General features: G+C 46.5%; 1 protein-coding gene across 1 annotated transcript in view; it reads left to right on the forward strand.

The window, feature by feature from the left end:
* LOC121576676 (cadherin-13-like) overlaps positions 1-13,037 on the forward strand; it is a 670,880-nt gene that overhangs the window by 237 nt on the left and 657,606 nt on the right. The gene's annotated exons all lie outside the window — the stretch shown is intronic.

Here is a 13,037-nt window from a genome sequence, read left to right on the forward strand (position 1 = left end):
TATATTCTGATCTTTATCAATGATTTATATTCTGATCTTTAACATGCCACTTAATGAACGGCAAAGGGGTAATGGTTATTTGCATTGCATAGGCTATAGCTTACGATATTTAATGATTGTCTGTATAGATTGAATGAAATCTCTATTTAAAAAGAAACTAAATGAAGCCAATATAGTCTAATAATTTCAGAACGGTACACATACAGTAACTTTATAACTTAATACCACGAAAGATATGATTAGGAGGCAGTCGATGAATAATACTGACAATGTGTTACATGTCGCATTTGTGGCACCTGGTCGTCTTGGGGAGAGTGTCGAGTTTGGCATTAGTCTGCAGTGGTCAGTCAGTCGGTTTACGGATGCCGTTCACATAGGCGTCCAATGGGCGGAACCGGGTAAAGTGTGGAGCTATGTGCAAATCACGGCTTAACTCTTGTCTACAGCCACATCTATATTCCGCTCAGATACCAAGTTGAGCGTTTCTTTGGCTCTGTGTTCATGTGGGTGAACGAACGGTGTGAGGGGAGGATTCTCAAGGCAATCAGCTCTTACTGAGCTCTCAGAGCATCACTGAAACAGTCAGCGTCTAACTTGAATAACAAGGGTGGTGTTGGACGATAGGAATGCAATTTAGAAGCATTTTCTTTGAGATATGTTTCCTCCCCGTTTCCCTTTGACACAGCCTCTCATGTAGGCTATACCTGCTTTGATAGCTCGCTGCAGATCTTATCTGGCATTAATTTGGAGTGACTGATAACTTGGAGCAGCTGCCTCCCTCAATCACACTTTGCTCTATTTAAAGTGCTGAAGGGCAATATGGCTGAAAGTGACACATTAAAGTAGTAGGCTACCAATTTTCAAAACCTTGGTAGTTGGTAGGCCTACTGTTGCTCATCATTGGAAAAGGCTACATCTTGTCATCGCAAATTCCTAGATTTGATAACATAGAAACATGGTGACATTTTACAAAGGTGTGCACTCAACAGTTGCTGTTAATGGCATTGTGTTGGAAAAAACTGTTGAAAGCCAAAATGTGTTGGTTCTACTTTTAGCAATTTTTTTTATTGAATTCCATTGTCCTCCAAGTGTTGCTGAATCTCCTCTCTCCTTCAATGGTATTGTTTTAGACCTGGATTCCTAGTAAGCTAGACTTGTGGGAGAACAACTGCATTGAAGGTGTCCTCCATTCCATGAACTCCCAGTTGCTGCGCATTCTCATTTCTCTCTCCATCAAAGGGCGAGGTTCAAGCAGAGACAGGTGCCGAATTAATGGCTGGCTTTTCCTCAGAATTTGAACCATCACGATTGGGAGCTTTACTTTTCATATTTATTGCTGTTGATAGATTACATGGTTATTATTGTGTGATGAGGCCAGATGTTTGTTACACACCTTTTGCTATGAGTATGACATCATCTGCATTCTCAGGTTAATAACATAGTCTCAATACTGCTGCTAAACTCACAGAGTTTTTCTTTCCACTGATACTGCAATTGTCTGGCTAAGCTGGCAGACGCAAACATAAATTGTTAGATTGAAAATAGAGTTAATAGGCCGCTGGCTGCGACATGTAAATGAAGGAGAAATACAAGTTAATTCCTTCTGTGTCTGGAGAGACTGTGTCCCATACTTTTACCGCTAGAGTTGTCTGGCTCTATTGGCCCGCTTCTTCAAGGGAATCAGATCGCCCTCCGACTCTCCTCTAACGCTACAGCAACGCTTACCAAAGCCAGGACAACACAACATCCAAGTTCTTATTTTTCTTATAGCTCAGGCAGGGCGCCAAGTTTGCCTCCAGAATAAGCTGATGCTGTATTCCCCCTCACCATAAATCCCTGTATTAGAAATGAAACGCTAAGCAGTCGAGAGCCTCAGCGATGATTCCGAATAAGTACAGCACAGCCCAGCCGGGAGGTGCAGGAGCCCATATTTCTCTATCTCTCTGGCTCTCTTTCTCCCTTCTATTTCTCTATCTATTTCTGTGAAGCGATCATATTCTATTTTATGCACTTGTCTAAGTATTTCCCCAAAAGGCTCAGCACAGTGCAGGTGGGTTTGAATGAAAATGGAAAGATAAAGGTAAAGAAAGTGATGTGCCTCTCTTCCGTAGACGCAATACAAGAAGTCATAGTTAAAATTCTCTGTTAGCACCTGGGAGTCAGTAAGCACAGCAGATACATTTGTTGCTCTGGACGTTTATGGAACTGTTAAAGTCCCCTCTAAGCCGCCCTGAAGTGTGAGCGTGATGGGGGTGTTGGCATGGTCCTTTAAGGTCATATTGTCCAGGGGAATGTTAAAGTGACCATTCAGGGGGGAATGGGAGAGTAAGCGTTACCTTGGTGCCTGATTACAGACAGACAGGAGGTGTGCCCACCTCAGTGACCCTCCTCTCCTCTGTCTGCAGCTCACTCCACTGATCCAGCAAAAAGAAAGGGACACAGCCATGGCCGCATGTCAACTCCATTTATTACTGCAGCAACAGGTGCAGGGACGGGGACTACACACACTCCGCTGCCCTTGGCCAGTTCATTCACACACACACACACACACACACACACACTCACACACACACACACACACACTGCCAAAATTCACGATGCGAACGCACACATCTAGAAAACAAAGGTACAAAGGTAGAAAATACCTCTGTTTTTGTGATCTTATCAAGCTTAGCTAAGCCAAAAAGTAAAAACACACCTGTCCCTCACCCACAAACAATCCCCAGCCATGCCCTCACTTAACCCTTTAGCCTACTTTTGCATTGACGTTTTGGATACAGATTAGGCTAGACCACATTCCTCCTAACATTCTGTGTTTGGTGTTTTGAGAAGGTTTGTATTTATTTTAAAGATCCAGAACTAGTGTTAATTATGTCTGGTGAAGGAGCACAATAAGGCCAACTTAGGGCCAGTAATGATGACAGTAATGATGGAAGCCAGTCATTAGTGCTGATGGCTATCTGAAACACACTCTCTCTCGCTCTCGCTCTCTCTTATTTCTCTATCTCTCTATCTTTCTCCACTTTGTGAGGGGTGCAGCGCTCCACCCAATGTCAGCTCTGAGCCTTTCTGGACGGACCTGATGCTCCCCCTAATTGCGTATCTCTCACCCACACGCTGCTTCTCAATGCTCAGCCCCGGACCATAAACACACAGGTCAGGTGGCTTGACCCCAGTATCCTCCTACATGTTATGATGAGCTGCTTGTCCAGTACTATGGAGTAACTTTGGACATATTAGCTGGTGGAGGGTTGTTGGAAGAGTTGAAAGTCTTGCTCTCCAGTGGCATAATGAAGGGAAGATATCAAAGCAGATAGCCAACCCTGCGATGTTAGAGTGCTCTTAAGAGTTTATTTGGGTGTAGCTGTTATTGACGGCAGCCATACTGGAGTAAAAACTTCCTGTAAATGATGCTGCTGACGAAAACACATGCACACACACACAAACACACACACACACACACAAACACATTTCTGTAAGACTAAGCAAAGCTGGGAGCGAGCATATCTCCAGTGCTCTCTCCCTTGATGACTGTGGTTCAGCGGTTCACTTTAATGGACTGTAAGGTCAACCCAAGTCTTAACTCTGTTCAGGGAGGGTTTGACCTTGTGGGGAAAGTTAACCATCCATATTTTCTCTGCCTGGAGCAAAGCAATTTAGCTCTCATGGGGATGGAGAGGGAGAAAAGCAATAGGTAGGACTGGAGGGGGACTTTTTCCCAAGCAAGAAACTGATATTTAGAGTAAATATGTGTCCAGGTTTGATATCAGCCCGCTGTAGCCTAATTATACAAAATACCAATGGATATAAATTCATTAAATGTGCCAACTGAAAAGGCTACTATCTTAGGAAAATGAAATAATGGCTTATTTGTGTGCCTGTGGTAGTGTAGAGAGAGAATGAGAAACTTGTGGACTAATAGACAGTGTTTGGCTGTCTTTATGTTATGAGCACACACACAATATAACAGAGTGACGTGCAGGAGGAGAGGAGATGGCAGTGCGATGGCCGTCGTCCTGTTTCCGCAACGTCTCCATCTCTTCGTCTGTTTGCTCAGATCGTCCCTCTGTCAGGCAGGTAATTGCTGGGGAAGAACTGCAAAGCCCGGGAATCCCAAATCTTCCGTACAAACAGAAACAGCCAGGCAGCCAGAAAGAAAGAAAGAGGGAACCAATGATTGTCTGAGGCTGACCGCACTGCTAGCAGGCAGTCTTGTCTGTCTCTGTGCCAGACTGTATCTCTCTCTTCTCTCTCTCTGCTCTGCTCCATCATTCTCTCACATTTCAAACACAAATTCATGAGTTCTCACGACTCACACTCTCTCTCGCTCTGTGTTTTTCCTGCCTCCCATTCAAGTTCACCAACAACACAGACAAAACACATCCCCGTCTGAGATGCAAGTGGGAGGCAGAGAGAGATCTGCATCTCCCTGATTTATGATGAGTGCGGTTTGTGTGTGTCACTGTGTGTGTGTGGCCATGATGGCTGTCCACTACACACACACACACACACACACACACACAGACACACACACACACACACACACACACCAGCTGATTGCTGAACTTTCACGTGGGCTAACTTTTTACATACTCACCTCTTCATTTCTCAATTCCTCTATCTCTCTGCCCCTGTGCCTGTGATTTTATCGACTCTATCCTGTGTGTCTCTGATGGGATGAACTCTATGTGGCATTACAGCAGTCTCGTTACAAGCCAAAGGGAACGCTTGTTCTGAAAGTAGCCCATTATGCCCTTTCCCTGCCACCCTTCCAGCTCGGCGAGAGGGTGGTAACAAGTGGAGACATGAGAGGCCAGGGCTCTCTTCAGAGAGCGTTGGACTTGTTTCACCCCTGTCTCAAGCTCTTCCCCCCTCGCTCTGCTCTCTGGTCCGCCTGTTGCCTTTCATTCCCTGTGATCCACATCAGATGGTCGGAACACAATGTCACATCTGTGGGAGAGGGAATCAATCACAGCCTGCTTCCACCCTGACACCCGCCATACCTCCCCTGGCCTCCTAGATGGCGACATGGGCCAGATATCCTACAGCAGATTGGGGACTAAACGTGTGAACTTGGCCGTCAGAAGTGAGTTGCCGTCAGAGGACTAGGAAGTAGCGCACACAAAGCACTATGTTGATGACTGAGGAGGCCTCTTGCAGACAATTGGAAAAAGTTTTCCCCTTTTATTGCTTTTGATGTGAGCGTGTGGTGGAATAAGGAATCCAGTGGCCGTGTCCGAAATCTGGCTTGCCTACTACCATAGCACCCCTACATGCCGGGGCTGAGGGTACAGCAGCACCCCCTGAAAAAATGAATAAATAAAATCACTGGGCCTTTAATAGTGCTGTATTAGCGGACCGATAAACAGTGCATTCGGAAAGTATTCAGACCCCTTCCATTTTTCCACATTTTGTTACGTTACAGCCTTATTCTAAAATTGATTTAATGAATTTGTTTCCTCATCAATCTACACACAATACCCCATAATGACAAGGCAAAAACTGGTTTTTAGAAAAAACGGAAATATCACATTTACATAAGTATTCAGACCCTTTACTCAGTACTTGGTTGAAGCACCTTTGGCAGTGATTACAGCCTTGGGTCTTCTTGGGTATGACGCTACAAGCTTGGCACACCTGTATTTGGGGAAATCGTCACCAGACTTCATCTTCATCAACCATATCCCTGACCACCTTCCTCTGTTCAAGCCCCATGAACATTCCCTCTCCATCTTTGGAGGATGCATGGACTCAGACTTGGCCTCTATTGGTTGACCTAGCCAACTATAGCTAGGCTACACATTATGTATTGCTTGTTTGTTTTTTGCTTTGATGTGATTTGAGATTATGAAAAGCGTAATCAATTATTATTATACCAAAGATGGTTTATTTAGTTTAGTTGAGCAAAAAGCTCTGACGAAGGTCTGACACTCAAGCTTCAATAAAAGTAATACATGCAAAAGAAGTGTTCAGGTTTATTTTTTCTTTCAACTTATCTAATTGTTACCATGCACCTGCAATAAGATGCTCAGATGTGCGAGTGCATTTTTGAATGTTGAAAAGTTGAAAGTAAAACACACCAACAGTAGATGTACCGGTATCAAATGTTTATTACAAACAAGAAACACTTTTTAATGAGAACAGAAATCCACTTTGGGTTTAAAAAAGGACTTCACCAAAAACTGTAGAAAATAACTGAATAGCTATAAATAAAATACATAAAACTACTTCTTAATCATGGCTTCTAAAATGGCCATAAGGCGTGCCTCCCTGGCAGTCACATCCTCCTCCCGCCACCACATCTGGACCCTTCTGGGAGGGAGAGGAGGAGATGATGACCGGTGGGGTGATGGAGTGGCACCATCCCAGCCTTGTTCAGGTCTACAATTTTATCCCTGATGTCCTTTCACAGCTCTCTGGTCTTGGCCATTGTGGAGAGGTTGGAGTCTGTTTGATTGAGTGTGTGGACAGGTGTATTTTATACAGGTAATGAGTTCAAACCGGTGCAGTTAATACAGGTAATGAGTGGAGAACAGGTGGGCTTCTTAAAGAAAAACTAACAGGTCTGTGAGAGCCGGAATTCTTACTGGTTGGTAGGTGATCAAATACTTATGTCATGCAATAAAATGCAAATGAATTACTTAAAAATCATACAATGTGATTCTCTGGATTTTTGTTTTAGATTCCGTCTCTCACAGTTGAAGTGTACCTATGATAAAAATTACAGACCTCTACATGCTTTGTAAGTAGGAAAACCTGCAAAATCGGCAGTGTATCAAATACTTGTTCTCCCCACTGTATACACTGGAGTTGCTTACCAAGAAGACATAGAAAGTTCCCGAGTGGCCTAGTTACAGTTTTGACTTAAATCGGCTTGAAAATCTATGGCAAGACTTGGAAATGGCTGTTTAGCAATGATCAACAACAATGTTTTAAAGAATAATGTGCAAATATTGTACAATCCGGGTGTGCAAAGCTCTTGGAGACTTAGCGAGAAAGACTCACAGCTGTAATCACTGCCAAAGGTGATTCTAACATGTATTGACTCTGGGGTGTGAATACTTATGTAAATGAGATATTTCTGTATTTAATTTTCAATAATTTTGCTAAACTTTCTAAAAACATGTTTTAACTTTGTCATTATGGGGTATTGTGTGGAAATGGGTGAGAAAAACAACAATTGAATCCATGTTGAATTCAGGCTCTAACACAACAAAATGTGGAATAAGTCAAGGGGTATGAATACTTTCTGAAGGCACTGTATATCTTCACACTTACATTAATGTGCCGGTGAAGCATAGGAACAAGGTAAAGTGTTGTTGCTGTCAGAGAAAAGGGAAACTTTATTAGGCAAGTTCAGCAATACATGTAAAGATAACATACAGTAGCATACCATGTATTGTTGCTAATGGTTCTCCCAGTTCTGTTTCACCCATGCACGTAACAGCTGCCCCTCCAGCTCACACTCCTTCACATAGATCCTGAAAATACATAAGATGAAGTGCAACATTAACCAAAACATGATCAAAGTTATCGTTGTGTGTACTTTCTTCAGAAGTCTAGACTGCCACATACTTTATCAAATTGGAGTGGCAAGGTGAAACAGTAACAAGTGCAGCTTACCATTACTTTCACCATAACAGGTTATGTGCAATGAACCTAGCTAGACCCATTCAAGCTGTAACCATTCAGGTAGAGACTAATATTGCATAGCATGAACATTACAATCAGATCAACACAAATAAACTGACGTGACAAATCAGGAGGAATAGAAGAAAAGAGAAGTGTTGGGTTGAGCACCGCTGTGGAAAATAGGAATGTAGCTAGGCTAACGCAGTCCTAACATTCGCTATAGCTAGTCGCAGTTCATAGTGAAGTGGCAAGAGCGCTAACTATGGCCACATGACAACACCTTTTTTTGCTGCATTTCTACTGCCTGAATTAAATGCCTGGTATTGTCATCAGACCCTGTAACAGTTTGAACACAAGCCCTGGTATTTACAATAAGTAGCTAGCTAGCTAACTAGGCTAATGTTAAATATAAAGTTGTCTCTCAACAGTAAGCAAGTAACCCTGTAGCTAACGTTACTGTTCAAACAGTTATAACTTCTAGTCCTACTAAAGCACATAGCTAGCTAAAGGCATGGCAGGCAGCAGGATGCAGATCTGTTTTCAAAGATGTAACGTTACAGTGAAATAGTCAAAGGAGATGATTGTGGACTACAGGGAAAAAAATAGGACTGAGCACACCCCCATTCTCATCGACGGGGCTGTAGTGGAACAGGTTGAGAGCTTCAAGTTCCTTGGTGTCCACATCACCAACAAACTATCATGGTCCAAACACACCAAGACAGTCGTGAAGAGGGCACGACAAAGCCTATTCCCCCTCAGGAGACTGAAAAGATTTGGCATGAGTCTTCAGATCCTCAAAAAGATATACAGCTGCACCATCAGGAGAGCATCCTGACTGGTTGCATCACCGCCTGGTATGGCAACTGCTCGGCCTCCGACCGCAAGGCACTACAGAGGGTAGTGTGTACGGCCCAGTACATTACTGGGGCCAAGCTTCCTGCCATCCAGGACCTCTATACCAGGCGGTGTCAGAGGAAGGCCCTAAAAATTATCAAAGACTCCAGCCACCCTAGTCATAGACTGTTCTCTCTGCTACCGCACGGCAAGTGGTACCGGAGCGCCATGTCTAAGTCCAAAAGGCTTCTTAACAGCTTCTACCCCCAAGCCATAAGACTTCTGAACAGTTATTCATGGCTACCCGGACTATTTGCATTGCCCCCTCACCCCACCCCAACCCCCTCTTTTACGCTGCTGCTACTCTGTTTATTATTTATGCATAGTCACTTTAACTCTACCCACATGTACATATTACCTCAATTACCTCGACTAACCGGTGCCCCCGCACATTGACTCTGTCCCGGTACCCCCTGTATATAACCTCCCTACTGTTATCTTATTTTACTGCTGCTCTTTAATTATTTGCTATTTTAAAAAAAATCTTAAACTGCATTGTTTGTTAAGGGCTTGTAAGTAAACATTTCACTGTAATGTCTACACCTGTTGTATTCGGCGCATCTGGAAAATAACATTTGATTTGATTTGATTATCATTTTAAGCAGAACAAAAGCTACTTACATTTGAGATTGTTTACTTGAAGAGATCTAGCTATCAACGCTCGGCATCCCCCCTCTTCCAATACATTGTGGCTGTGAAATTCCAGAAAAGTGTGCAGCGAATTATACTAGATGAAAAGCCGAAATGAGTATAACATCTTGGCATTTAAAGCATACTCGATTTACGAAAATTCACATACTATTAAACTTTATTTTTTTGCATACTCAAACGGCCTACTATTTAGCAAGTATGGGTATTCGGAGACGGCCAGAGCTTTAGTCTGCCTTTGACAGGGGACTGGGAGTTCAATTGAATTCCTTTAGAAGCAATTATTGTCCTCCTTTAAGGGTTTGGTTGTGTATCGTGACTGATTGGAGGCATTTGATCGTATAATGCTATCTGAAATTATGGCAAAATAGACAGGATGTTATTGCCAATGCCCTTTTCCATACCATAGTCATCATCCACCATATACAGTTGAAGTCGGAAGTATACATACACCTTATCCATGTCAAGGTAGATGTAGGTGGGTGTGGTGGTGGAATCAGGCGCAGGACGCAGAACGTTAGTCCAACAGACTTTAGTTGATGCACACGAAAAACAATCACAAACAAACGCCCTGAGGCGAAACTCCGCACGAAGGCGAAAATAACGGGCGCACTAACAGGTGCGACAAAAACACTCCAAACAATGGAGAATATAGCTCAACCGAGCAAACAGTAGAAATACAGCCTACCGGCACGACATTAAAACAATCACACACAACACTAGACAAACACAACGAGAACTTATAGGACACTAATTACACTAAACGATAACAGGTGTAACAACAATCAGACAAAAGCAAACGAACATATAAACATGCAACGGTGGCAGCTAGTATTCCGGAGACGACGAACGCCGAAGCCTGCCCGAGCAAGGAAGAGAGGCAGCCTCGGCCGAAACCGTGACAGTACCCCCCTTGACGCGCGGCTCCAGACGTGCGCCGACTCCGGCCTCGGGGACGACCAGGAGGACGCGGAGCAGGGTGCGTCGGGTGCCCACGATGGAATTCCGTCAGGAGAGACGGGTCCAAAATGTCTCTCCTCGGCACCCAGCACCGTTCCTCCGGGCCGTACCCCTCCCACTCCACTAGATATTGGAGACCCCCCATCCGACGTCTCGAATCCAAGATGGACCGCACGGAGTACGCCGGTGCCCCTCGATGTCCAATGGGGGCGGAGGAGTCTCCCTGATCTCACTTTCTTGGAGTGGGCCAGCTACCACCGGCCTGAGAAGAGACACATGGAACGAGGGGTTAAAACTTTTATACTCAACAGGTAGTTGTAATTTGTAACACACCTCGTTCAACCTTCTCAGGACTTTAAATGGCCCTACAAACCGCCGACCCAGTTTCCGACAGGGCAGGCGGAGGGGCAGGTTTCTGGTAGAGAGCCAGACTCGATCACCAGTTGCGTACACCGGTCCCTCACTGCGGTGGAGATCGGCGCTCGCCTTATGACGACGGAGGGCCCGCTGCAGGTGGACGTGTGCAGCGTTCCATGTCTCCTCCGAGCGCCGCGCCCACTCATCCACCGCAGGAGCCTCGATCTGGCTCTGCTGCCAAGGTGCCAGAACTGGCTGGTAACCTAACACACATTGGAAAGGGGTTAGGTTAGTGGAGGAATGGCGTAGGGAATTCTGGGCCATTTCGGCCCAGGGAACGATCTTGCCCACTCCTCCGGCCGGTCCTGGCAGTATGTTCTAAGAAACCTACCCACATCCTGGTTCACGCGTTCCACCTGCCCATTACTCTCCGGGTGGTAACCCGAGGTGAGGTTCACCGAGACCCCCAACCGCTCCATAAACGCTCTCCAGACTCTGGAGGTAAATTGGGGACCTCGATCAGACACAATATCCTCGGGTACCCCATAGTGCCGGAACACATGGGTGAATAGTGCTTCGGCGGTTTGCAGGGCAGTAGGAAGGCCCGGCATGGGGAGCAAACGACAGGCCTTAGAAAACCGGTCCACAACGACCAGTATAGTGGTATTCCCCTGTGAAGGAGGAAGGTCAGTGAGGAAATCCACCGAGAGGTGAGACCATGGTCGTTGTGGAACGGGCAGGGGTAGTAACTTACCCCTAGGCAGATGTCTAGGCGCCTTACACTGGGCGCACACCGAGCAGGAGGAAACATAAACCCTCACATCCCTCGCCAACGTGGGCCACCAGTACTTGGCACTAAGACAGTGCACTGTCCGGCCGATACCAGGGTGTCCAGAGGAGGGTGACGTGTGAGCCCAATAGATCAATCGATCCCGAACCTCGAGCGGAACGTACTTCCGACCCTCCGGGCATTGAGGTGGACTAGGGTCGGTGCGTAAGCCCGCTCGAGTTCAGCATCGACCTCCCACACTACCGGTGCCACCAGACACGACTCCGGCAGTATGGGAGTGGGCTCCACGGACCTCTCCTCCGTGTCATACCGCCGAGACAGTGCGTCTGCCTTACCGTTCTGTGACCCAGGGATGTACGTGATCTTAAATGTGAACCGGGTCAAAAACATATTCCACCTCGCCTGGCGAGGGTTCAGCCTCCTCGCTGCCCGGATGTACTCCAGGTTACGGTGGTCCGTCAAAATGAGGAAAGGGTGTTGAGCCCCCTCAAGCCAGTGCCTCCACACCTTTAGGGCCTGTACCACGGCTAACAGCTCCCTGTCCCCCACGTCATAGTTTCGCCTCCGCCGGACTGAGCTTCTTGGAATAAAAAGCACAGGGGCGGAGTTTAGGTGGCGCGCCGGACCGTTGCGACAGCACGGCTCCTATACCGGCCTCTGACACGTCCACCTCTACCTGAAATGGCAAAGAGGGATCCGGATGCGCCAGCACCGGAGCCGAGGTAAACAGGTCCTTCAGCCTCCCAAACGCCCTGTCCGCCTCGGCTGACCACTGCAGACGCACCGGACCCCCCTTCAAAAGAGACGTTATGGGAGCTGCCACCTGTCCAAAACCCCCGGATAAACCTCCGGTAATAATTCGCAAACCCCAAAAACTGCTGCACCTCCTTCACAGTGGTTGGCGTTTGCCAATTACGCACGGCTGACACCCGGTCTACCTCCATCTTCACCCCTGACGCAGACAACTGATAACCCAAAAGGAGACCGACTCCTGGAAGAACAGACACTTCTCTGCCTTGACATACAGGTCGTGCTCCAACAGTCTCCGCAACACTCGGCGCACCAGGGCCACATGGTCGACTCGGGTAGGCGAGTACACGAGAATGTCATCGATGTACACGACCACCCCCTGCCCCTGCATGTCCCTGAAGATCTCATCCACGAAGGATTGGAAAACTGAAGGAGCGTTCATCAACCCGTATGGCATGACAAGATACTCGTAATGGCCCGAGGTGGTACTAAAGGCTGTCTTCCATTCATCGCCCCCCCTAATGCGCACCAAGTTGTACGCGCTCCTGAGATCTAATTTAGTGAAGAAACGCGCCCTGTGCAATGACTCCGTCATGGTCGCAATCAGCGGGAGTGGATAACTGTACTTCACCGTGATCTGATTGAGACCACGGTAATCAATGCACGGGCGTAATCCTCCATCCTTTTTCTTCACAAAAAAGAAACTCGAGGACGCAGGGGAAGTGGAGGGCCGTATGTATCCTTGTCTCAGAGATTTGTCTATGTACGTTTCCATAGCTCTCTTCTCCTCCTGAGACAGAGGATACACATGGCTCCGTGGGAGCGCAGCTCCTGCCTGGAGGTCTATCGCATAATCTCCCTGCCTATGGGGAGGCAACTGCGTCGCCCTCGACTTACTGAACACAATAGCCAAATCCCCATACTCAGGGGGAACGTGCAATGCGGGCACCTGGTTTGGACTCTCCACCGAGGTAGCCCCCTACGGAAACGCCTAAACATCGACCCA

Source organism: Coregonus clupeaformis, chromosome 29 (assembly GCF_020615455.1).
Source record: "Coregonus clupeaformis isolate EN_2021a chromosome 29, ASM2061545v1, whole genome shotgun sequence".
Taxonomy (NCBI): Eukaryota; Metazoa; Chordata; class Actinopteri; order Salmoniformes; family Salmonidae; genus Coregonus; species Coregonus clupeaformis.